This window comes from Salmo salar, chromosome 17, assembly GCF_965601325.2.
Source record: "Salmo salar chromosome 17, fSalSal1, whole genome shotgun sequence".
Taxonomy (NCBI): Eukaryota; Metazoa; Chordata; class Actinopteri; order Salmoniformes; family Salmonidae; genus Salmo; species Salmo salar.
Window position 1 is genome coordinate 76,041,309 of NC_138307.1, and position 27,810 is coordinate 76,069,118.

General features: G+C 46.6%; 1 protein-coding gene and 1 non-coding gene across 2 annotated transcripts in view; one reads left to right on the forward strand and one right to left on the reverse strand.

The window, feature by feature from the left end:
• The window catches only part of pdzrn4 (PDZ domain containing ring finger 4), an 86,827-nt gene that overhangs the window by 33,332 nt on the left and 25,685 nt on the right, over positions 1-27,810 (reverse strand). The window lies entirely within an intron of this gene.
• Positions 25,525-25,579, forward strand: LOC123743876 (U7 small nuclear RNA). Its single transcript, XR_006770728.2, has one exon. It is a non-coding gene; the product is annotated as a U7 small nuclear RNA (small nuclear RNA).

A 27,810-nucleotide genomic window follows, 5' to 3' on the forward strand; every position in this document is an offset into this window, starting at 1 on the left:
TCCTGACTGACTGTTAGATCTCCTGAGCTACTCTCACCTGACAGACTGTTAGATCTCCTGACTGACTGTTAGATCTCCTGACTGACTGTTAGATCTCCTGACTGACTGGTAGATCTCCTGACTGACTGTTAGATCTCCTGACAGACTGTTAGATCTCCTGACTGACTGTTAGATCTCCTGACTGACTGTTAGATCTCCTGACAGACTGTTAGATCTCCTGAGCTACTCTCACCTGACAGACTGTTAGATCTCCTGACTGACTGTTAGATCTCCTGAGTGACTGTTAGATCTCCTGAGTTACTCTCACCTGACAGACTGTTAGATCTCCTGACTGACTGTTAGATCTCCTGAGCTACTCTCACCTGACAGACTGTTAGATCTCCTGACTGACTGTTAGATCTCCTGAGCTACTCTCACCTGACTGACTGTTAGATCTCCTGACTGACTGTTAGATCTCCTGACAGACTGTTAGATCTCCTGAGCTACTCTCACCTGACTGACTGTTAGATCTCCTGACTGACTATTAGATCTCCTGACAGACTGTTAGATCCCCTGAGCTACTCTCACCTGACTGTTAGATCTCCTGACTGACTGTTAGATCTCCTGACAGACTGTTAGATCTCCTGAGCTACTCTCACCTGACTGACTGTTAGATCTCCTGACTGACTATTAGATCTCCTGACAGACTGTTAGATCTCCTGAGCTACTCTCACCTGACTGTTAGATCTCCTGACTGACTGTTAGATCTCCTGACAGACTGTTAGATCTCCTGAGCTACTCTCACCTGACTGACTGTTAGATCTCCTGACTGACTGTTAGATCTCCTGACAGACTGTTAGATCTCCTGAGCTACTCTCACCTGACTGACTGTTAGATCTCCTGACTGACTGTTAGATCTCCTGACTGACTGTTAGATCTCCTGACTGACTGTTAGATCTCCTGAGCTACCCTTACCTGACAGACTGTTAGATCTCCTGACTGACTGTTAGATCTCCTGAGCTACCCTTACCTGACAGACTGTTAGATATCCTGACTGACTGTTAGATCTCCTGACTAACTGTTAGATCTCCTGAGCTACCCTTACCTGACAGACTGTTAGATCTCCTGACTGACTGTTAGATCTCCTGACTGACTGTTAGATCTCCTGAGCTACTCTGACCTGACAGACTGTTAGATCTCCTGACTGACTGTTAGATCTCCTGAGCTACCCTCACCTGACAGACTGTTAGATCTCCTGACTGACTGTTAGATCTCCTGAGCTACTCTCACCTGACAGACTGTTAGATCTCCTGACTGACTGTTAGATCTCCTGAGCTACTCTTACCTGACAGACTGTTAGATCTCCTGACTGACTGTTAGATCTCCTGACTGACTGTTAGATCTCCTGAGCTACTCTCACCTGACAGACTGTTAGATCTCCTGACTGACTGTTAGATCTCCTGAGTTACTCTCACCTGACAGACTGTTAGATCTCCTGACTGACTGTTGGATCTCCTGAGCTACTCTCACCTGACTGACTGTTAGATCTCCTGACTGACTGTTAGATCTCCTGACTGGCTGTTGGATCTCCTGAGCTACTCTCACCTGACTGACTGTTAGATCTCCTGACTGACTGTTAGATCTCCTGAGCTACTCTCACCTGACTGACTGTTAGATCTCCTGACTGACTGTTAGATCTCCTGACAGACTGTTAGATCTCCTGAGCTACTCTCACCTGACAGACTGTTAGATCTCCTGACTGACTGTTAGATCTCCTGAGTTACTCTCACCTGACAGACTGTTAGATCTCCTGACTGACTGTTAGATCTCCTGAGTTACTCTCACCTGACAGACTGTTAGATCTCCTGACTGACTGTTAGATCTCCTGACTGACTGTTAGATCTCCTGACTGACTGGTAGATCTCCTGACTGACTGTTAGATCTCCTGACAGACTGTTAGATCTCCTGACTGACTGTTAGATCTCCTGACAGACTGTTAGATCTCCTGACTGACTGTTAGATCTCCTGACAGACTGTTAGATCTCCTGAGCTACTCTCACCTGACAGACTGTTAGATCTCCTGACTGACTGTTAGATCTCCTGAGCTACTCTCACCTGACAGACTGTTAGATCTCCTGACTGACTGTTAGATCTCCTGACTGACTGTTAGATCTCCTGAGCTACCCTCACCTGACAGACTGTTAGATCTCCTGACAGACTGTTAGATCTCCTGAGCTACTCTCACCTGACAGACTGTTAGATCTCCTGACTGACTGTTAGATCTCCTGACTGACTGTTAGATCTCCTGAGCTACTCTCACCTGACAGGCTGTTAGATCTCCTGACTGACTGTTAGATCTCCTGACTGACTGTTAGATCTCCTGACTGACTGTTAGATCTCCTGAGTTACTCTCACCTGACAGACTGTTAGATCTCCTGACTGACTATCAGAGTTCTTGCCAAGATCAGCATACAGCAAAGACAGAAGAAAACAAAACCCTGTGGCTAACCACTAATAGAGAAATAAAAGGTATCTTATTTGACCTGAGCTAGACACACACAGAGTTACTGCCTGGTTCAGCACACAGCAATACAGCAAAGACCATCTGTGAACTGTGATGTTTTGATCTCTGTGCTCTCTCTCAATGACATTTAAGGGGCTTTATTGGCATGGGAAATATGCTTATATTGCCAAAGCAAGTGAAATAGATAATAAACATCCTCCATCATGCTTTTAGGCTGACTGATCTCTCTCTCTCTCTCTCTCTCTCGCTCTCGCTCTCGCTCGCTCTTGCTCGCCCTCGCTCTCCCGCTCTCGCTCTCTCTCTCTCTGAGGTGAGGATACAACTGTCAGAAGAGCTGAGAAGAGGAAATCAGTCAGCCCAAAAGCATGATGGATGAGGAGCGTTTTCTGAAGTCTATGTGGGCTTTCCATTGATATTGTATCTATGGTATTGTCATCGGTTTGAAGACTGGTTTGATGTCTGAGAGTAATGCCTTTTTGATTGAAGCTTGCTTTCTCGTAACGTCAACACAGCTTCCTATTGTGTGTAACCTGAAACGTACACACAGACATACTGTATCTCATCTCATACGGTAAGGAAACATACAGAGAACACCACATGAGGTACTTCCTGGTTCCCTCGAGGTAAAGGTTACTGATGTCAATACAACATAGCCCCCATGGACCTGTGTGTGTTTGAAGTGAGAGCTCTTGTCTTCCCCAACACCAGTCTGTGAAGGTCAGTAGTTATTGTGGTCTACCACAGGGTGTGAGGGTCAGGAAGAGACCCTGACAGGAGACAGGGCCATCAGGGTAGTAGTCTTATATTGATTATAGACCTTAATAATATCAGGCTACTCAAGTAAAATGTCAAATGATTTCATCAATAGACCTGTCCTATGTAGCTCTGGTTGAGAGCCAGCCTCGTCTGCAGCCTTTCCTGTTGAGGTCTGCTATCTCAAGATAAGAGCAGAATACGTTAGCCAGTGATGCTCCACTACAGTCTATGGGACGTTATCCTGTTTACAGACATTAAACTCTTCATGTGTTACATAGACTGGTATCCAGTGATGTGGCCCTACAGACATTAAACTCTTCATGTGTTACATAGACTGGTATCCATTGATGTGGCCCTACAGACAGTAAACTCTTCATGTGTTACATAGACTGGTATCCAGTGATGTGGCCCTACAGACAGTAAACTCTTCATGTGTTACATAGACTGGTATCCAGTGATGTGGCCCTACAGACAGTAAACTCTTCATGTGTTACATAGACTGGTATCCAGTGATGTGGCCCTACAGACAGTAAACTCTTCATGTGTTACATAGACTGGTATCCAGTGATGTGGCCCTACAGACAGTAAACTCTTCATGTGTTACATAGACTGGTATCCAGTGATGTGGCCCTACAGACAGTAAACTCTTCATGTGTTACATAGACTACCCTTGAGCGCCAAGTGGACCAGAGGATTGAGTAAAAATAGAATACCCTCTTTAATGACATCACACTTGCAGCACACGATCTTATCCACTAAGATGGCTAAATGGTGTTGCCTGTTGTCGATATGAACAGGTGAGATAAGTAGATAAGTGTGTGTGTGTGTGTGTGTGTGTGTGTGTGTGTGTGTGTGTGTGTGTGTGTGTGTGTGTGTGTGTGTGTGTGTGTGTGTGTGTGTGTCGGGGGGCACATTAAGATAAGAGCTTGATGGAAACCTCTCAACCTCGCAGCTACGGCTGACAGATAGCATGCCTTTGTGAGCTAATGGAAACAATCACGCACGCGCACACACACACCGCACGCGCGCGCACACACACACCGCACGCGCGCGCGCACACACACACACACACACACACACACACACACACACACACACACACACACACACACACACACACACACACACACACACACACACACACACACAGCTTAAACCTGCATTACGTCAACCCTAACAGCATCAAACCGCGGCTGCTGGTTGTTTAGATAGACAGTTCCTCTGCATATTGAAAGAGATTACAATAGACTGCAACACAATGAGAACAGCAGGCGGTTTCCTCTAGAGAACCAGACAGTCTATTCAGCAGGGACCATATGCTTCTCCTCTCCTAAAAATACTGTGTTCCAAATGGCCCCCCTAGTCCCTATATAGCGCGCTACTTTTGACCAGGCTCTGGTGAAATGTAGTGCACTGTAAAGTGAAAAGGTTGCTGTTTGGGATGCTCAACAGCATCGGTAAGAGTACAATTAACTTGATCTTCGTACCCTCTGATTTAATTGAAGTTCGGATATTTTTTTCTAATAATGGATATCCAATATTGCAATGACGACAGACACGGGATGAAGACAGACACGGGATGGCGACAGACACGGGATGTCGACAGACACGGGATCGCGACAGACACGGGATGAAGACAGACACAGGATCGCGACAGACACGGGATCGCGACAGACATGGGATTGCGACAGACACGGGATCGATACAGACACAGTATGTCGAAAGACAAGGGATCCCGACAGACACGGGATGGCGACAGACACAGGATGTGGGATTTTATTTCCTTGATGATGAACGGAGAGATGCTCAGCTGGCCAGTGCCAAACAATCTCCAAACCTAATTTAGTCAACAGCGTATTGAGAATGAGTCCTATCTCATCTGACTGGGGAAGTCTGGAATCTGTCTCATTTCAATAATAACAGTGTCTTGACACAATATGGCAACCGGTTCCAATATGAGAGAGATGAGGGTTTCATAAATCAGAATGGCAGGCAGAGTATAGGGCAGGGTTTCCCAAACTCGTTTAGTTTTTTTGCCCTAGCACTACACAGCTGATTCAAGTCATCAAAGCTTGATGATCAGTTGTTTTTTAATCAGCTTTGTAGTGCTAGGGCAAAATCCCAAATTATCCTAGCACAGCATGGGGAAAGTAGCCACTACCTAAAATAAACTGATCCTAGTACTGCATCCTCAACCAGACTGATCCTAGTACTGCATCCTCAACCAGACTGATCCTAGTACTGCATCCTCAACCAGACTGATCCTAGTACTGCATCCTCAACCAGACTGATCCTAGTACTGCATCCTCAACCAGACTGATCCTAGTACTGCATCCTCAACCAGACTGATCCTAGTACTGCATCCTCAACCAGACTGATCCTAGTACTGCATGGGGAAGGTAGCCACTATGCAGATCTGACACTGCTTATACATAGACAAGAATTTTGTCAAAAGTGAAAATGGGCTAAAGTGAAATGTTCATATTCCTATCAGAATTTGTTTTATTTGTTGGAAAACTCCAACGTTTGCACCCAACAACTGCAGCTCTATGTACTGTCTGGGTGAAACTGCTTTAAAAGGGCTGGTATCTGGGCAGTAATACTTTCTTAAAAGCTAATGAAGCTTCTCGTTAGTGTCATTAGAGCGAAATGGATGAAGCGAAGAGCAGAGAGATCAGAGGTGATTCATATAATTACTCTGTCGACCTTTCTGAAATCACTATATTTAGCCCCAGTCTCTTCTGCTACATCAGGGATCATCAACTAGAATCAGTTACGGAATGATTTTTGTAGACCGTTGATCACAAGAAGCCAAAACAGATATAATATTTGATTGAAACATCATTTCAAACCTTGCTTACATTTTTATACAATCACATGTCTCTCTATTATGTGTGGGAACCCTGTCCTACAGCCTTTATTTACCTTTCCCTCTGTTACGCCCTGATCTGTTTCACCTGTCCCTGTGATTGTCTCCACCCCCTCCAGGTGTCGTTTCTTTTCCCCAGTGTATTTATCCCTGTGTTTCCTGTCTCTCTGTGGCTGTTCGTCTTGTATGTTTAGTCAAGTCAACCAGCTTGTTTTCCCCCGTACTCCTTTTCTATTCTCTTTGCTAGTCTTCCCGGTTTTGACCCCTGCCAGACTCTGGACTACTTTCCCGCCTGCCTGATCATCCTGCCTGCCCTGACCTTGAATCTGCCTGCCCTTTGGTACCTATTGGACTCTGACTTGGTTTTGACCTTTTGCCTGTACACGACCATTCTCTTGCCTACCCCTTTTTGGGTTAATAAACATTGTAAGACTCCAACCATCTGCCTCCTGTAACTGCATCTGGGTCTCACCTTGTGTCATGATACCCTCGGAGAGTGGGGTCACGGAGGGTCAGCCGTTATCAACAGCAACCCTGGAGCAATTAGGGTTAAGTGCCTTGCTCAGGGCACATCGACAGATGTTTCACCTTGTCAGCTCGAGGATTCGAACTAGGGACCCAACACTGCCTGTGGCTTACTAGGAAAGTTGTGTTTCGAGGGAGGATACAGTGTAGTGTTTAATAACTCATGCATCGATTGCATTTCCTGTTACACTTCAAAACATTATTAGTGGGAGACTGCGAAATGACTAAATATAGGAGGAAGGTGGAATCCTAATACCCTGTCTCCAACACTCGTATGTGGCAGGGCTTACAGACGATAACGGTTTACAAAGGGAAACCCAGCCATGAGTTGCTCAGCAATGCAGAACTCCCGAACGAGCTAAATGCCTTTTGCTTGCTAGGAGGAAGTCCCAGTTCTTCCTGATGACTGTGTGATCTCTCTCTCCATGGCCGATGTGAGCAAAACCAATTAAACAGGTTAACATTCACAATTCCGGAACAATCACAGACGGAATACCAGGGCGTATTCTGAAAGTATGTGCAGACCAGCTGGCAAGTGTCTTCACAGTCATTTTCAATCTATCCTTGTCTGTAATCCCAACAGGTTTCAAACTGACCACCATTGTCTCTGTTCCCAAGAGCTCCAAGGTAACCTGCCTAAATTAATATTGCCCTGTAGCACTTACATCTATAATTATGAAGTGCTTTGAAAGGCTGGTCATGACACACATAAACACCATCATCCTAGACCCACTCCAATTCACACAGCACCCCAACAGATCTACAGATGATGCAATCTCAATTGCACTTCACACTGCCATCTCCCACCTGGACAAGAGAGGAAATAACTATTTGAGTATGCTGTTCATAGACTACAGCTCAGCGTTCATCACCATACAGTAGTCCCATCCAAACTCATCACCAAGCTAGGGACCTGGGACTGAACCCCTCCTTCTGAAACTGGATCCTGGATTTCCGGACGGGCCGACCCCAGGTGGTGAGGGTAGGCAACAACACCTCCGCCACGCTGACTCTCAACACGGGGGCCACTCAGGGGTGTGTGACAACTTCTCCCTAAACGTCAGTAAGACAAAAGTGCTGATCGTGGACTATAGGAGAATGAAAGGAGAACACGCCTCCATCCACATCAACTGGGCTGTTGTGGAGCAGGTTGAGAATTTCAAGTTCCTTGGCATCCACATCACTAAGGACTTAACATGGTCCACTCCACACAGACCCACACAGTTGTGAAGAGGGCACAGCAGCAACTCCTCCCCATTGGAGGCTGAAAAGATTTGACATGGACCCTCGGATCCTCAAAAAGTTCTACAGCTGCACCATCGAGAGCATTTTGACTGGCTTCATCACTGCTTGATATGGCAAATGCACTGCCCTTGACCGCAAAGTGCTACAGAGGGTGATGCGGACAGCCCAGTACATCACTGGGGACAAGCCACCTGCCATCCAGGACCTCTATATCAGGCGGTGTCAGAGGAATGCCGAACAATTGCCAAAGACACCAGCTACCCAAGCCATAGACTGTTCAAATCAAATTTTATTGGTCACTTACACTTGCAATAACATCTGCTAAATATGTGTATCGAAATTCTTGTGTTCCTAGCTCCAACAGTGCAGTAGTATCTAACAATTCACAACAATACACAGAAATCTAAAAGTAAAAGAATGGAATTAAGAAATATATAAATATTGGGATGAGCAATGTCGGAGTGGCAATGGTTAAAATAGAGTAGAATAGAATACAGTATGCAGTCGTGGCCAAAAGTTTTGAGAATGACACAAATAGAAATTTTCACAAGGTCTGCTGCCTCAGATTGTATGATGGCAATTTGCATATATTCCAGAATGTTATGAAGAGTTATCAGATGAATTGCAATTAATTGCAAAGTCCCTCTTTGCCATGCAAATGAACTGAATCCCCAAAAACATTTCCACTGCATTTCAGCCTTGCCACAAATGGACCAGCTGACATCATGTCAGTGATTATCTCGTTAACACAGGTGTGAGTGTTGACGAGGACAAGACTGGAGATCACTCTGTCATGCTGATTGAGTTCGAATAACAGACTGGAAGGTTCAAAAGGAGGGTGGTGCTTGGAATCATTGTTCTTCCTCTGTCAACCATGGTTACCTGCACGGAAACACGTGCCGTCATCATTGTTTTGCACAAAAAGGGCTTCACAGGCAAGGATATTGCTGCCAGTAAGATTGCACCTAAATCAACCATTTATCGGATCATCAAGAACTTCAAGGAGAGCCGTTCAATTGTTGTGAAGAAGACTTCAGGGCACCCAACAAAGTCCAGCAAGCGCCAGGACCATCTCCTAAAGTTGATTCAGCTGCGGGATCGGGGCACCACCAATACAGAGCTTGCTCAGGAATGGCAGCAGGCAGGTGTGAGTGCATCTGCACGCACAGTGAGGCAAAGACTTTTGGAGGATGGCCTGGTGTCAAGAAGGGCAGCAAAGAAGCCATTTATCTCCAGGAAAAACATCAGGGACAAACTGACATTCTGCAAAAGGTACAGGGACTGGACTGCTGAGGACTGGGGTAAAGTCATTTTCTCTGATGAATCCCCTTTCCGATTGTTTGGGGCATCCGGTTAAAAGCTTGTCCGGAGAAGACAAGGTGAGCGCTACCATCAGTCCTGTGTCATGCCAACAGTAAAGCATCCTGAGACCATTCATGTGTGGGGTTGCTTCTCAGCCAAGGGAGTGGGCTCACTCATAATTTTGCCTAAGAACACAGCCATGAATAAAGAATGGTACCAACACATCCTCAGAGAGCATCTTCTCCCAACCATCCAGGGAACAAAACATCGATATTTTGGGTCCACTCCCCAGACCATAATCCCATTGAGAACTTGAGGTCAATCCTCAAGAGGCGGGTGGACAAACAAACTCCCTCTTCTGTCCACTATCAGCTCCTTCGTTTTGTTGACGTTGAGGGAGAGGTTATTTTCCTGTCACCACTCCTTCAGGGCCCTCATTTCCTCCCTGTAGACTGTCTCGTCACTGTTGGTAATCAGGCCTACTACTGTTGTAGGGGCCACTGTGTTGACGATCAGCGAAGTGGAGGTGTTGTTTCCTACCTTTATGACCTGGGGGCGGTCCGTAAGGATGTCCAGGATCCAGTTGCACAGGGCGGGGTTCTGACCCAGGGCCCCAAGCTTAATGATGAGCTTGGAGGGTGCTATGGTGTTGAAGGTTGAGCTATAGTCAATGAACAGCATTTTTACATAGGTATTCCTCTTGTCCAGATGGGATAGGGCAGTGTGCAGTGTGATGGCGATTGTATCATTGGGGCGTTATGCAAATTGAAGTGGGTCTAGGATATCAGGTAAGATGGAGGTGATATGATCCTTAACTAGCCTCTCAAAGCACTTCATGACAGATGTGAGTGCTACGGGGCGAGATACATTTAGTTCAGTTACCTTTGCTTTCTTGGGTACAGCAACAATGGTGGACATCTTGAAGCAAGTGTGGACAGCAGACTGGGATAGAGAGAGATTGAATATGTCCGTAAACACTCCAGCCAGCTGGTCTGCGCATGCTTTAAGGACACGGCTAGGGATGCCGTCTGACCGGCAGCCTTGCTAGTGTTAACAGCCTTAAATATCTTACTTTCGTTGGCCACGGAGATTGAGAGCCCACAGTCCTTGGGAGAGGACCGCATTGGTGTCACTGTGTTATCCTCAAAGCGGGCGAAGAATGTGTTTAGCTTGTCTGGGAGCAAGACATCGGTGTCTGCAACGTGGCTGGTTTTCCCTCCCCTTGATTGTCTGTAGACCCTGCCACATACGTCTCATGTCTGAGCCGGTGAATTGCGACTCCTCTTTGTCTCTGTACTGACATTTTGCCTGTTTGATTGACTTACGTAGGGAATAATTAGACTGTTTGTATTCTGCCATATTCCCAGTCACCTTGCCATGGTTAAATGTGGTGGTTCGCGCCTTCAGTTTTGCCTCGAATGCTGCCATCTATCCACGGTTTCTGGTTTGGGTAGGTTTTAATAGTCACAGTGGGAGCAACATTCCCTATACACTTCCTGATGAACTCAGTCACTGTGTCTGTGTATGTGTCAATGTAATTCTCAGAGGCAACCCGTAACATTTCCCAGTCCGTGTGATCAAAACAATCTTCAAGCATGGATTCCGATTGGTCAGACCAGCGTTGAATAGTACCTTCCGGCAAACGGTATTTGAGCATCGGCTCTACCCCCAAGCCAGACTGCTAAATAGTCAATTAATGGTACCCAAACTATCTACACTGACTCTATCTTGCACTGACCCTATGCACACTGACCCTATGCTATCCTACACTCGCTAGATTATATACATTATACAAACTACATACACACTCCCTCACATATTACATTAATACTCTCACATTCACTCACAGACTACATCGACACTTCCACTCAAAACTCTCACACATTCACACACCTCAAAAACCTTACACCTCAATACCTCAAATACCTTATTATTATCTATCCTGATGCCTAGTCACTTTACCCTGCCTTCATGTACATATCTACCTCAAATACCTGGTACCTCTGTACATTGATCTGCTACTGGTACTGGTACCGCTACTGGTACTCCCTGTATATAGCTCCGCATTGATCTGCTACTGGTACTGGTAATGGTACTGGTACTCCCTGTATATAGCTCCACATTGATCTGCTACTGGTACTGGTACTGGTACTGCTACTGGTACTCCCTGTATATAGCTCCACATTGATCTGCTACTGGTACTGGTACTGATACTGGTACTGGTACTCCCTGTATATAACTCCACATTGATCTGGTACTGGTACTGCTACTGGTACTTGTACTGGTACTCCCTGTATATAACTCCACATTGATCTGGTACTGGTACTGCTACTGGTACTTGTACTCATACTCCCTGTATATAGCTCCACATTGATCTGCTACTGGTACTGCTACTGGTACTCCCTGTATTTAGCTCCACATTGATCTGCTACTGGTACTGGTACTGCTACTGGTACTGGTACTGGTACTCCCTGTATATAGCTCCACATTGATCTGCTACTGGTACTGGTACTGGTACTGCTACTGGTACTGGTACTCCCTGTATATAGCTCCACATTGATATGCTACTGGTACTGGTACTGGTACTCCCTGTATATAGCTCCACATTGATCTGCTACTGGTACTGGTACTGGTACTGCTACTGGTACTGGTACTCCCTGTATATAGCTCCACATTGATATGCTACTGGTACTGGTACTGGCACTGGTACTCCCTGTATATAGCTCCACATTGATCTGCTACTGGTACTGGTACTGCTACTGGTACTGGTACTGGTACTCCCTGTATATAGCTCCACATTGATATGCTACTGGTACTGGTACTGGTACTGGTACTCCCTGTATATAGCTCCACATTGATCTGCTACTGGTACTGGTACTGGTACTGCTACTGGTACTGGTACTCCCTGTATATAGCTCCACATTGATATGCTACTGGTACTGCTACTGGTACTGGTACTCCCTGTATATAGCTCCACATTGATCTGCTACTGGTACTGGTACTGCTACTGGTACTGGTACTGGTACTCCCTGTATATAGCTCCACATTGATCTGCTACTGGTACTGGTACTGGTACTGCTACTGGTACTGGTACTCCCTGTATATAGCTCCACATTGATATGCTACTGGTACTGGTACTGGTACTCCCTGTATATAGCTCCACATTGATCTGCTACTGGTACTGGTACTGCTACTGGTACTGGTACTCCCTGTATGTACTGTTGCTCCATTCCTGTGTATTTTATTTTATTCCTCTTGTGTTGCTTTTTTTATTTTTAAACTCTGCGTTGTTGGGAAGGGCTCGTAAGCAAGCATTTTATTGTAAAGTCTACACCAGTTGTATTCGGCACATGTGACAAATCAAATTTGATTTGATTTGACGGTTAATTATTTCCATTATAAGCTGTTTTGCACCAATTAATCACAGTGACAAGTTATGCTAATCAGACAGAGGGGGGTAAACTGAGACTGGAGAACCCTAGAGGTGTGTCTAAAATGACAACCTATTCCATAAATAGTGGGGGCCCTAGTCAAAAGTAGTGCACTATATAGGGAATAGGGTGCGATTTTAGACACTCATCCAAGTGGAGGGTTTACACTCCATAGAGTATGTCTTACAATTGGCTCATTCATCCCCCTCCTCTCCCCTGTAACTATTTCCCAAGTTGTTGCTGTAAATGAGAATGTGTTCTCAGTCAACTTATCTGGTAAAATAACGGTAAAATATATAAATAAATAAAAAATGTCTGCTCTCTTTGGAACACCCTAAAACACAGCCATCACTGTTCATGGTAATGGTGGTGGTGGTGTGTGTGTGTGTGTGTGTGTGTGTGTGTGTGTGTGTGTGTGTGTGTGTGTGTGTGTGTGTGTGTGTGTGTGTCCTTGATGATGAGTGTACCATGTTATGAGTGTCCTTCACGGTAACACAGATACAGACCTCTACTACACCACAGCTGAAAATAATCAATTAGTTCTGCATTTAAAAAAACACATGAAAACATGAAAAAGACAATCTATGTAAGGCCTGGACTGATGTAAAAACCCTCTGGTCAATCCAGCCAACATCACACACTACAATATGGATGGATTAGAGAGGCAGTGTTCTGGGAAACACACTGATAACACTCTCTCACTAACTCACTGCATCACTCACTCCCTCTCTCACTGGTCTCTCTAGATTGGTCTGTCCCTCTTCTCTTGTTTGCTCACTGTTAGCTAATTTCTCTCTCTCTCTCTCACACACACACACACACAGACACTCGCACTCTCTCTCTCTTAACAACCCATACTCCTCCACCCAGTTCCAGGAGCAGCAGTGGAGACACCCGGACAGAAGAGAGGGAGGGTGAGTGAGTGAGAGTGAACCATGACTGACATGAAACCAGACAGTCTGATCAGCCTAGTCACCATCACCTCCACCGACCAGGCCTTCTGATGTAACAACAGGAAATCAAAGGTTAGCATCTGTTGTTGCAGAACACACTACAGATGTCGGCTCTTAATTTGAATGCCCTGTTGTTGCAGGAAGTGTCCATTTTAAAAGGCTTCTAAAGTTTGCAATTTCCACTTTAAAATGTATCATCCCTTAAAAAAAAATCCATTATTTATAATCCACACAAGAATTCACATTTCCTGTTGCTGAAGGATAATTTTCTTGCTGTGAGAAACTGGTCAAATTACGATCCTACATCTGTATGGGTCTCATCATCAAATTTTCTCTCCCATTATGCCTCTGTGAATAATAGCCAGGGGAGGTTATTTCCTTCACTATAGAAGAAAAGGGTCCTTCTTTCATTCATTATACACTTCAGAAATCCTCCACGCTCCTGATTTAAGGTAGAATAGGCAACGAGAATCATCTGGGATTTCTCTTCTATTGTGTTTTTCAAGGTGCCATGACTGGAGGCTGTGTTTATGCCTGAGAATCTCCATGTTGCCCGCTACACGCTTAGCACCAATACCGTCATCAAGGAGCACACACACAGGCACGCAAGCACACACACACACAGGCACACACACACAGGCACACACACACAGGCACACACACACACACACACACACACACACACACACACACACACACACACACACACACACACACACACACACACACACACACACACACACACACACACACACACACACACACACACACACACACACACACACACACTACAGTAGTAGAAGTGACAGTAATTCAGCATTCACATTAGCATGTTCCTACAAACGAATGCAAACTTCACAGTTTTCTTCATGTTTCTATCATGGTGTGAAAAATGTGTTTGGGTTGTGTAGCATCGTAAATCATGGCAGGGCAATGTGTCTGTGTCTGCTGTATAACTAATGGGTCTATCAGAGCTAGAGGATCACCCGAAGCAGCCACGGATGGTGTGGGTTATGACAAACTGCATCAACAAACCATTAACCAGCCGCCCTAGCAACCACAATACAATTACACTAGACGCACACACGCGCGCATGTACACACACACGCAAACAAACACACACACACACCAGTTATCCACCCAAACAACCATTCACACATCAAACCGCCCTGGCGATGCATAAATTACTAGGTTTTTGTCTCAGTGGGGTGTAAAACGTGTTGTTTTTTTGGACGTGGTATGTGGTCGTGTGGATACTGGCAACTGGATAGTATCTCTCCACCACACTACTCTGTTGGCAAGTGAACTCATCAGGGTTTATGTCTCTCTCTCTCTCTCTCTCTCTTTCTCTCTCTCTAAATATTGGCTAGCAGAAAAGCGGACACATTCCTTGCTTTACACTAAATCCCTCTGGCTGGTGTCAGTCGTGGTGAAACAAACAAACAGTGTCCATGAAAAGCCTCTGCATCCATTTCCAGTATGTCTGTTGTATTATTTCTCAGTCAGCCATTGTCTACTGCTTACAACCACATTGAACAGGACTTTGTCTTGTGTTAACACATCTAGCTCTGTTTACCTCATGAAAGACCCCATGTTGGGACTTACGTCCAGGAAGTGTATGTATGTATGTGTGTATGTGTGTATGTATGTATGTATGTATGTATGTATGTATGTATGTATGTATGTATGTATGTATGTATGTATGTATGTATGTATGTATGTATGTATGTATGTATGTATGTATGTATGTATGTATGTATGTATGTATGTATGTATGTATGTGTGTATGTGTGTGTGTGTGTGTGTGTGTGTGTGTGTGTGTGTGTGTGTGTGTGTGTGTGTGTGTGTGTATGCTCACTTCTGTTTTTTATACACTCCTCGCTCCCTCCCTCCCTCCCTCCGGCTGGGTTTTATCCCCTCTTTAGATTGATATCCTGATAGAGTAATGAATGTGGTCTGGTCAGTGCCAGGATCTCCGTTGTGTCCTGATCCCCCCCACCATCATTACTCCTCCATTCATCTCCCTGCTGCCATTACAACAACAGCCACACAATATCCCTCCCTGCCAGCACCAGCCCCAGCCACCACATAACACAGGCAATGTGTTTGAATTAGACCTCACAGGGTCAGCGATTAGGCCCACATTAGTCACCCAGCCTGGGGTTCAGACAGAGGGTAGCTACCCCTCTACCATACTCCTCTGTGATGGAGGGATTGGTGGAGGAGGAGAGGAGAATAGAGGGATACTATGGGAACCCACAGAGTGATGGAGGGGGGTCTGGTTGACTGGACAGAACATGGGTTCACATTGATTCATTTTCTTTCTAAATGAAAGTGTTTTATTCAGCCTGCCTGTCTTGGGTCGGGGTTTGCACTTTTGGAACTAGTCCATTCGTTCCTTTGCGCCAGGTAAGCTAAATGAAGAGCAGACAAAGGAAAATGAATTGTAATGCTAGTTGAACTCAGGTCTGACTGGACGGTGCAGGGATAGTAATACTGGTTGAACTCAGGTCTGACTGGACGGTGCAGGGATAGTAATACTGGTTGAACTCAGGTCTGACTGGACGGTGCAGGGATAGTAATACTGGTTGAACTCAGGTCTGGCTGGACGGTTTAGGGATAGTAATACTGGTTGAACTCAGGTCTGACTGGACGGTTTAGGGATAGTAATACTGGTTGAACTCAGGTCTGGCTGGACGGTGCAGGGATAGTAATACTGGTTGAACTCAGTTCTGACTGGACGGTGCAGGGATAGTAATACTGGTTGAACTCAGGTCTGGCTGGACGGTGCAGGGATAGTAATACTGGTTGAACTCAGGTCTGACTGGACGGTGCAGGGATAGTAATACTGGTTGAACTCAGGTCTGACTGGACGGTGCAGGGATAGTAATACTGGTTGAACTCAGGTCTGGCTGGACGGTGCAGGGATAGTAATACTGGTTGAACTCAGGTCTGGCTGGACGGTGCAGGGATAGTAATACTGGTTGAACTCAGGTCTGGCTGGACGGTGCAGGGATAGTAATACTGGTTGAACTCAGGTCTGGCTGGACGGTGCAGGGATAGTAATACCGGTTGAACTCAGGTCTGGCTGGATGGTGCAGGGATAGTAATACTGGTTGAACTCAGGTCTGGCTGGACGGTGCAGGGATAGTAATACTGGTTGAACTCAGGTCTGGCTGGACGGTGCAGGGATAGTAATACTGGTTGAACTCAGGTCTGGCTGGACGGTGCAGGGATAGTAATACTGGTTGAACTCAGGTCTGGCTGGACGGTGCAGGGATAGTAATACTGGTTGAACTCAGGTCTGGCTGGACGGTGCAGGGATAGTAATACTGGTTGAACTCAGGTCTGGCTGGACGGTGCAGGGATAGTAATACTGGTTGAACTCAGGTCTGGCTGGACGGTGCAGGGATAGTAATACTGGTTGAACTCAGGTCTGGCTGGACGGTGCAGGGATAGTAATACTGGTTGAACTCAGGTCTGGCTGGACGGTGCAGGGATAGTAATACTGGTTGAACTCAGGTCTGGCTGGACGGTGCAGGGATAGTAATACTGGTTGAACTCAGGTCTGGCTGGACGGTGCAGGGATAGTAATACTGGTTGAACTCAGGTCTGGCTGGACGGTGCAGGGATAGTAATACTGGTTGAACTCAGGTCTGACTGGACGGTGCAGGGATAGTAATACTGGTTGAACTCAGGTCTGACTGGACGGTGCAGGGATAGTAATACTGGTTGAACTCAGGTCTGACTGGACGGTGCAGGGATAGTAATACTGGTTGAACTCAGGTCTGACTGGACGGTGCAGGGATAGTAATACTGGTTGAACTCAGGTCTGACTGGACGGTGCAGGGATAGTAATACTGGTTGAACTCAGGTCTGACTGGACGGTGCAGGGATAGTAATACTGGTTGAACTCAGGTCTGGCTGGACGGTGCAGGGATAGTAATACTGGTTGAACTCAGGTCTGGCTGGACGGTGCAGGGATAGTAATACTGGTTGAACTCAGGTCTGGCTGGACGGTGCAGGGATAGTAATACTGGTTGAACTCAGGTCTGACTGGACGGTGCAGGGATAGTAATACTGGTTGAACTCAGGTCTGACTGGACGGTGCAGGGATAGTAATACTGGTTGAACTCAGGTCTGACTGGACGGTGCAGGGATAGTAATACTGGTTGAACTCAGGTCTGACTGGACGGTGCAGGGATAGTAATACTGGTTGAACTCAGGTCTGGCTGGACGGTTCAGGGATAGTAATACTGGTTGAACTCAGGTCTGACTGGACGGTGCAGGGATAGTAATACTGGTTGAACTCAGGTCTGGCTGGACGGTGCAGGGATAGTAATACTGGTTGAACTCAGGTCTGACTGGACGGTGCAGGGATAGTAATACTGGTTGAACTCAGGTCTGGCTGGACGGTGCAGGGATAGTAATACTGGTTGAACTCAGGTCTGACTGGACGGTGCAGGGATAGTAATACTGGTTGAACTCAGGTCTGACTGGACGGTGCAGGGATAGTAATACTGGTTGAACTCAGGTCTGGCTGGACGGTGCAGGGATAGTAATACTGGTTGAACTCAGGTCTGGCTGGACGGTGCAGGGATAGTAATACTGGTTGAACTCAGGTCTGGCAGGACGGTTTAGGGATAGTAATACTGGTTGATCTCAGGTCTGGCTGGACGGTGCAGGGATAGTAATACTGGTTGAACTCAGGTCTGGCTGGACGGTGCAGGGATAGTAATACTGGTTGAACTCAGGTCTGACTGGACGGTGCAGGGATAGTAATACTGGTTGAACTCAGGTCTGACTGGACGGTTTAGGGATAGTAATACTAGTTGAACTCAGGTCTGACTGGACGGTGCAGGGATAGTAATACTGGTTGAACTCAGGTCTGGCTGGACGGTGCAGGGATAGTAATACTGGTTGAACTCAGGTCTGGCTGGACGGTGCAGGGATAGTAATACTGGTTGAACTCAGGTCTGGCTGGACGGTGCAGGGATAGTAATACTGGTTGAACTCAGGTCTGGCTGGACGGTGCAGGGATAGTAATACTGGTTGAACTCAGGTCTGGCTGGACGGTGCAGGGATAGTAATACTGGTTGAACTCAGGTCTGGCTGGACGGTGCAGGGATAGTAATACTGGTTGAACTCAGGTCTGGCTGGACGGTGCAGGGATAGTAATACTGGTTGAACTCAGGTCTGGCTGGACGGTGCAGGGATAGTAATACTGGTTGAACTCAGGTCTGGCTGGACGGTGCAGGGATAGTAATACTGGTTGAACTCAGGTCTGACTGGACGGTGCAGGGATAGTAATACTGGTTGAACTCAGGTCTGGCTGGACGGTGCAGGGATAGTAATACTGGTTGAACTCAGGTCTGGCTGGACGGTGCAGGGATAGTAATACTGGTTGAACTCAGGTCTGACTGGACGGTGCAGGGATAGTAATACTGGTTGAACTCAGGTCTGACTGGACGGTGCAGGGATAGTAATACTGGTTGAACTCAGGTCTGACTGGACGGTGCAGGGATAGTAATACTGGTTGAACTCAGGTCTGACTGGACGGTGCAGGGATAGTAATACTGGTTGAACTCAGGTCTGGCTGGACGGTGCAGGGATAGTAATACTGGTTGAACTCAGGTCTGACTGGACGGTGCAGGGATAGTAATACTGGTTGAACTCAGGTCTGGCTGGACGGTGCAGGGATAGTAATACTGGTTGAACTCAGGTCTGGCTGGACGGTGCAGGGATAGTAATACTGGTTGAACTCAGGTCTGGCTGGACGGTGCAGGGATAGTAATACTGGTTGAACTCAGGTCTGACTGGACGGTGCAGGATTAGTAATACTGGTTGAACTCAGGTCTGACTGGACGGTGCAGGGATAGTAATACTGGTTGAACTCAGGTCTGACTGGACGGTGCAGGGATAGTAATACTGGTTGAACTCAGGTCTGATTGGACGGTTTAGGGATAGTAATACTGGTTGAACTCAGGTCTGACTGGACGGTTTAGGGATAGTAATACTGGTTGAACTCAGGTCTGATTGGACGGTGCAGGGATAGTAATACTGGTTGAACTCAGGTCTGACTGGACGGTGCAGGGATAGTAATACTGGTTGAACTCAGGTCTGACTGGACGGTGCCGGGATAGTAATACTGGTTGAACTCAGGTCTGGCTGGACGGTGCAGGGATAGTAATACTGGTTGAACTCAGGTCTGGCTGGACGGTGCAGGGATAGTAATACTGGTTGAACTCAGGTCTGACTGGACGGTGCAGGGATAGTAATACTGGTTGAACTCAGGTCTGACTGGACGGTGCAGGGATAGTAATACTGGTTGAACTCAGGTCTGGCTGGATGGTGCAGGGATAGTAATACTGGTTGAACTCAGGTCTGACTGGACGGTGCAGGGATAGTAATACTGGTTGAACTCAGGTCTGGCTGGACGGTGCAGGGATAGTAATACTGGTTGAACTCAGGTCTGGCTGGACGGTGCAGGGATAGTAATACTGGTTGAACTCAGGTCTGACTGGACGGTGCAGGGATAGTAATACTGTTTAAACTCAGGTCTGGCTGGACGGTGCAGGGATAGTAATACTGGTTGAACTCAGGTCTGGCTGGACGGTGCAGGGATAGTAATACTGGTTGAACTCAGGTCTGGCTGGACGGTGCAGGGATAGTAATACTGGTTGAACTCAGGTCTGACTGGACGGTGCAAGAATAGTAATACTGGTTGAACTCAGGTCTGACTGGACGGTGCAGGGATAGTAATACTCGTTGAACTCAGGTCTGGCTGGACGGTGCAGGGACAGTAATACTGGTTGAACTCAGGTCTGACTGGACGGTGCAGGGATAGTAATACTGGTTGAACTCAGGTCTGGCTGGACGGTGCAGGGACAGTAATACTGGTTGAACTCAGGTCTGACTGGACGGTGCAGGGATAGTAATACTGGTTGAACTCAGGTCTGGCTGGACGGTGCAGGGATAGTAATACTGGTTGAACTCAGGTCTGGCTGGACGGTGCAGGGATAGTAATACTGGTTGAACTCAGGTCTGACTGGACGGTGCAGGGATAGTAATACTGGTTGAACTCAGGTCTGACTGGACGGTGCAGGGATAGTAATACTGGTTGAACTCAGGTCTGGCTGGACGGTGCAGGGATAGTAATACTGGTTGAACTCAGGTCTGACTGGACGGTGCAGGGATAGTAATACTGGTTGAACTCAGGTCTGGCTGGACGGTGCAGGGATAGTAATACTGGTTGAACTCAGGTCTGGCTGGACGGTGCAGGGATAGTAATACTGGTTGAACTCAGGTCTGGCTGGACGGTGCAGGGATAGTAATACTGGTTGAACTCAGGTCTGGCTGGACGGTGCAGGGATAGTAATACTGGTTGAACTCAGGTCTGGCTGGACGGTGCAGGGATAGTAATACTGGTTGAACTCAGGTCTGACTGGACGGTGCAGGGATAGTAATACTGGTTGAACTCAGGTCTGGCTGGACGGTGCAGGGATAGTAATACTGGTTGAACTCAGGTCTGGCTGGACGGTGCAGGGATAGTAATACTGGTTGAACTCAGGTCTGACTGGACGGTGCAGGGATAGTAATACTGGTTGAACTCAGGTCTGACTGGACGGTGCAGGGATAGTAATACTGGTTGAACTCAGGTCTGACTGGACGGTGCAGGGATAGTAATACTGGTTGAACTCAGGTCTGACTGGACGGTGCAGGGATAGTAATACTGGTTGAACTCAGGTCTGACTGGACGGTGCAGGGATAGTAATACTGGTTGAACTCAGGTCTGGCTGGACGGTGCAGGGATAGTAATACTGGTTGAACTCAGGTCTGGCTGGACGGTGCAGGGATAGTAATACTGGTTGAACTCAGGTCTGACTGGACGGTGCAGGGATAGTAATACTGGTTGAACTCAGGTCTGGCTGGACTGTGCAGGGATAGTAATACTGGTTGAACTCAGGTCTGGCTGGACGGTGCAGGGATAGTAATACTGGTTGAACTCAGGTCTGGCTGGACGGTGCAGGGATAGTAATACTGGTTGAACTCAGGTCTGGCTGGACGGTGCAGGGACAGTAATACTGGTTGAACTCAGGTCTGACTGGACGGTGCAGGGATAGTAATACTGGTTGAACTCAGGTCTGGCTGGACGGTGCAGGGACAGTAATACTGGTTGAACTCAGGTCTGGCTGGACGGTGCAGGGATAGTAATACTGGTTGAACTCAGGTCTGACTGGACGGTGCAGTGATAGTAATACTGGTTGAACTCAGGTCTGACTGGACGGTGCAGGCATAGTTATACTGGTTGAACTCAGGTCTGACTGGACGGTGCAGGGATAGTAATACTGGTTGAACTCAGGTCTGACTGGACGGTGCAGGGATAGTAATACTGGTTGAACTCAGGTCTGACTGGACGGTGCAGGGATAGTAATACTGGTTTAACTCAGGTCTGACTGGACGGTGCAGGGATAGTAATACTGGTTGAACTCAGGTCTGGCTGGACGGTGCAGGGATAGTAATACTGGTTGAACTCAGGTCTGGCTGGACGGTGCAGGGATAGTAATACTGGTTGAACTCAGGTCTGGCTGGACGGTGCAGGGATAGTAATACTGGTTGAACTCAGGTCTGACTGGACGGTGCAGGATTAGTAATACTGGTTGAACTCAGGTCTGACTGGACGGTGCAGGGATAGTAATACTGGTTGAACTCAGGTCTGACTGGACGGTGCAGGGATAGTAATACTGGTTGAACTCAGGTCTGATTGGACGGTTTAGGGATAGTAATACTGGTTGAACTCAGGTCTGACTGGACGGTTTAGGGATAGTAATACTGGTTGAACTCAGGTCTGATTGGACGGTGCAGGGATAGTAATACTGGTTGAACTCAGGTCTGACTGGATGGTGCAGGGATAGTAATACTGGTTGAACTCAGGTCTGACTGGACGGTGCCGGGATAGTAATACTGGTTGAACTCAGGTCTGACTGGACGGTGCAGGGATAGTAATACTGGTTGAACTCAGGTCTGGCTGGACGGTGCAGGGATAGTAATACTGGTTGAACTCAGGTCTGACTGGACGGTGCAGGGATAGTAATACTGGTTGAACTCAGGTCTGACTGGACGGTGCAGGGATAGTAATACTGGTTGAACTCAGGTCTGGCTGGACGGTGCAGGGATAGTAATACTGGTTGAACTCAGGTCTGGCTGGACGGTGCAGGGATAGTAATACTGGTTGAACTCAGGTCTGGCTGGACGGTGCAGGGATAGTAATACTGGTTGAACTCAGGTCTGACTGGACGGTGCAGGGATAGTAATACTGGTTGAACTCAGGTCTGACTGGACGGTGCAGGGATAGTAATACTGGTTGAACTCAGGTCTGACTGGACGGTGCAGGGATAGTAATACTGGTTGAACTCAGGTCTGACTGGACGGTGCAGGGATAGTAATACTGGTTGAACTCAGGTCTGGCTGGACGGTGCAGGGATAGTAATACTGGTTGAACTCAGGTCTGACTGGACGGTGCAGGGATAGTAATACTGGTTGAACTCAGGTCTGGCTGGACGGTGCAGGGACAGTAATACTGGTTGAACTCAGGTCTGACTGGACGGTGCAGGGATAGTAATACTGGTTGAACTCAGGTCTGACTGGACGGTGCAGGGATAGTAATACTGGTTGAACTCAGGTCTGACTGGACGGTGCAGGGATAGTAATGCTGGTTGAACTCAGGTCTGACTGGACGGTGCAGGGATAGTAATACTGGTTGAACTCAGGTCTGACTGGACGGTGCAGGGATAGTAATACTGGTTGAACTCAGGTCTGACTGGACGGTGCAGGGATAGTAATACTGGTTGAACTCAGGTCTGGCTGGACGGTGCAGGGATAGTAATACTGGTTGAACTCAGGTCTGACTGGACGGTGCAGGGATAGTAATACTGGTTGAACTCAGGTCTGACTGGACGGTGCAAGGATAGTAATACTGGTTGAACTCAGGTCTGACTGGACGGTGCAGGGTGCGGTGCAGGGTGGATGGGGGCACCCTGCTGTTTTATTAGCGAACCATCGTACCGAACGGACACACACTGGCTCAAGCTGGCAGGCCATTACAGGGTACTTCTAGGGCCTGTAGCTGGCTTGTACTGTGGTGTGTGTGTGTGTGTGTGTGTGTGTGTGTGTGTGTGTGTGTGTGTGTGTGTGTGTGTGTGTGTGTGTGTGTGTGTGTGTGTGTGTGTGTGTGTGTGTGTGTGTGTGTGTGTGTGTGTGTGTGTGCGCATGTGCCTCTCTCATTGCCCTCCATCACTCAGTCTACAACGCACCCTGTAGACACCACTATGTCTCACGCTGTCAGCCCTGTCGACACCACTATGTCTCATGGTGTCAGCCCTGTAGACACCACTATGTCTCATGGTGTCAGCCCTGTAGACACCACTATGTCTCATGGTGTCAGCCCTGTAGACACCACTAGCCCTGTAGACACCACTATGTCTCATGGTGTCAGCCCTCTTGCTCTGCATCTCTATTGTTCTCCAGTCTCTTGTTTGAGAGAGAAACAGGTTCATTTGTTGCTAGTTGACAGCAGCTCTGTGACTGAGGCTGAGCCAAGCTCTCTACCCAGGGTTAATAGAGAGACTCCAGGTGGCAGACACCACTGGAAAGCCAGGGGAGAGGGTGTTTTTTAGTTTAGCTTTTTTTGTCAGACATCTTGTGTTATTTGGTAAGGAAGGGGGTGGGGGATGGGGGGTGTTACGGTAACACAAGATCCCAAATTTGGTTGGGAGCAAAATAGCCTTGTGTACAAGGGGTGGGGGCATAATTAGAGAACATGCCAAAAGCTTAGAAAGTGAAACATTTTGCTGCTGAGAAAGAAAAAAATGTATGCACATAAAATTATGAAGGGGGAATTCACCTAATAAGCCTAGCTGCCTCAACTATCACATTTCTCCCCACCTCTTTTTATTTTAATGTAATGCATATTTCTACTGGAAGCACCTCTCTCATTAGCATATTCATAACTACTGCTTCCTCCCTTTCTTTAACCCACCCGCTAGTTTCCTGGGAAAAGAAATGACTTCACACTTCGGCGAGCCTGAACGGAAGCGGGGATATGCCCGGAGAGAAAATACCACCGCTCCAGAAAAGAGCAGTTATTCAACAGCAAAGAAAAAAACTGTAGAAGACGTATTGAAACACTAATTCCGCTCCATTCAACCACCTCAATCACCACTTAACATTACATTCATAGTTCTTTCTTTACTATGGATGAATGTGTGAATGGAGTGAGATAATAAAAATGATTATCATGTGATGATAAATTATGATAAACGATGCTTAGGATAGCTTAAACAAAGAACAACACACACATCTACAGTAACGTGTGTCCTGACTTCCTATAATAACCCATAATAATAAGTGTAGCTGGTCTCTGGTTCCAGCACAGTGAAACCTCTGTTAGTGGATAGAACAGATGGTGGGCTGATATTCTATCTGTAAGGCGACACAGAGCCCTGTCCTGAGAGGGACTAAAATCTCCTACACACAAACACACACACACTCACCAACATGAAAAAAAACCTACAGTTTACCATAGAATACTACAGTACTTACTATATAATTCTGTAGTAGACTGTAGTATACTGTAGAATACTATACTACACACTGTAGTATCCCTCGAGTATCCTAACTATAGAATGTTGTAGTATTATTCCCCAAAATACTACAGTCCGCAAAAACACTACACTTTTAACTATAGCAAATACTAATGTATTTATCTTGCATATACCCTAACCATTCCCCTCCCCCATATCCCAATTTGTGCCACCTATAAGTGAGAAACCGACATGCCAAGTATAGACCATATATTGTGTTCCCTATAAGTAGAACAGAGCAGAAGCGCTGACCTACAGTATGTGTTCACACCCCAGTCCTATCTACCTACAGGTTATGGAAAATTTGCTCTTTTAGTATTTCTCCAGTAGGTTTCCTCAAGGTGAAAGCCTCCACTTCTTTGTGGAAGATAATAAAACAAAAAAACTGCAGTAAATACTACAGTATACTACAGTCTACAAACACACTACACTACTATAGTATATTCTACACCTTTCTTTTAACAGAGTATTTATAATATAGTTAACTCTCTTTAATGAGTCGGACGAGAGGGATTTACTCCAGACACTCGAACAGGCCCTCATCCCCGTCATTCGCAGGAGAAATAAAACGCAAGAGGTATCGCGGAAAGAGATTGGGGTGCCTTGTGAAGATCCGCCGATGAGTGGCTAATCTGCCTTTGCCATCCGTACTACTGGCCAACGTACAATCGCTGGATGAACTAAAAGCACGTATATCCTACCACCGGGACATTAAAAACTGTAATATCTTATGTTTCACTGAGTTGTGGCTGAACGACGACATGAATAACATACAGCTGGTGGGTTATACACTGTATCAGCAGGATAGAACAACAGCCTCTGGTAAGACAATGTATATTTGTAAACAACAGCTGGGGCACAATATCTAAGGAAGCCTCAAGGTTTTGCTCGCCTGAGGTAGAGTAGCTGTAGACCACACTATCTACCTAGAGAGTTTTCATCTGTATTTTTCATAGCTTTCTACATACCACCACAAACAGATGCTGGCACTAAGACCGCACTCAATGAGCTGTATACCGCCATAAGCAAACAGGAAAATGCTCATCCAGAGGCGGCGCTCCTAGTGGCCGGCGACTTTAATGCAGGGAAACTTAAATCCGTTTTACCTCATTTCTGTCAGCATGTCAAATGTGCAACCAGAGGGAAAAAAAACTCTAGACCACCTTTACTCCACACACAGAGACACATACAAAGCTCTCCCTCGCCCTCCATTTGGCAAATCTGACCATAATTCTATCTTCCTGATTCCTGCTTACAAGCAAAAATGTAAGCAGGAAGCACCAGTGACTCAGTCAATAAAAAAGTGTTCAGATGAAGCAGATGCTAAACTACAGGACTGTTTTGATAGCACAGACTGGAATATATTCTGGAATTTTCTGACTACACCACATGTCACTGGCTTCATCAATAAGTGCATTGATGACGTTGTCCCCACACTGACCGTACGTACATACCCCAAACAGAAGCCATGGATTACAGACAACATCCGCACTGAGCTAAAGAGTATAGGTGCTGCTTTCAAGGAGCGGGACTCTAACCCGGAAGCTTGTAAGAAATCCCTCTATGCCCTCCGACGAACCATCAAACAGGCAAAGCATCGATACAGGACTAAGATCGAATCGTACTACACCAGTTCCGACACTCGACAGATGTGGCAGGGCTTGCAATCTAAATACTATAGTATTCACTGTAGTGTTTTTGCAGACTTTAGTGAATACTACAGTAAAGTCTGCAAAAACAATACAGTGAATACTATAGTAGTTTACCATAGTATACTATAGTATTTTACCATAGTATAGCATAGTATTTTACCATAGTATATAATAGTATTTTTTCATGTGGGCACACACACATGCACGTACGCATGCATGCACACAGAAATACACGCTTACACAAACACATGCGCACACATCAAAACACACACACTCTCACACACACACACACCTTACACACACACACACACACACACACACACACACACACACACACACACACACACACACACACACACACACACACACACACACACACACACACACACACACACACACACACACACTAAAGCACAGTTGGTTAAGTGGGAACCCAACACCAGATTTTACTGTAATGTAATACCTTATTAGTACACTTGGTTAAGCCTCAACTTCACGTGAGCGTGTGGACAGGCACGCATGGGCATGAAGTGGGACGTGGTTCGGGTGGTAGAGGCACACACACAGAAACACACGTGATGGAAAAGTGACATATGAGGACCCTGCTACCTCTTAATGGAACATCTGTCCATTTCAACAGAAGGAGCCCAGAAGGCCAGAAGTGTATCCATGAGCTACAGTATATTATGAGGTTATAGTAGCACAAGGTTAGCTTCAAACTGAATCAGAGACAGACGCCACAGACAGGGGAAGGTGAAATTAGCCCTGTCCTGAAAGGGACTAATATCTATCAGACAGGGGAAGGGGAAATTAGCCCTGTCCTGAGAGGGACTAATATCTATCAGACAGGGGAAGGGGAAATTAGCCCTGTCCTGAGAGGGACTAATATCTATCAGACAGGGGAAGGGGAAATTAGCCCTGTCCTGAGAGGG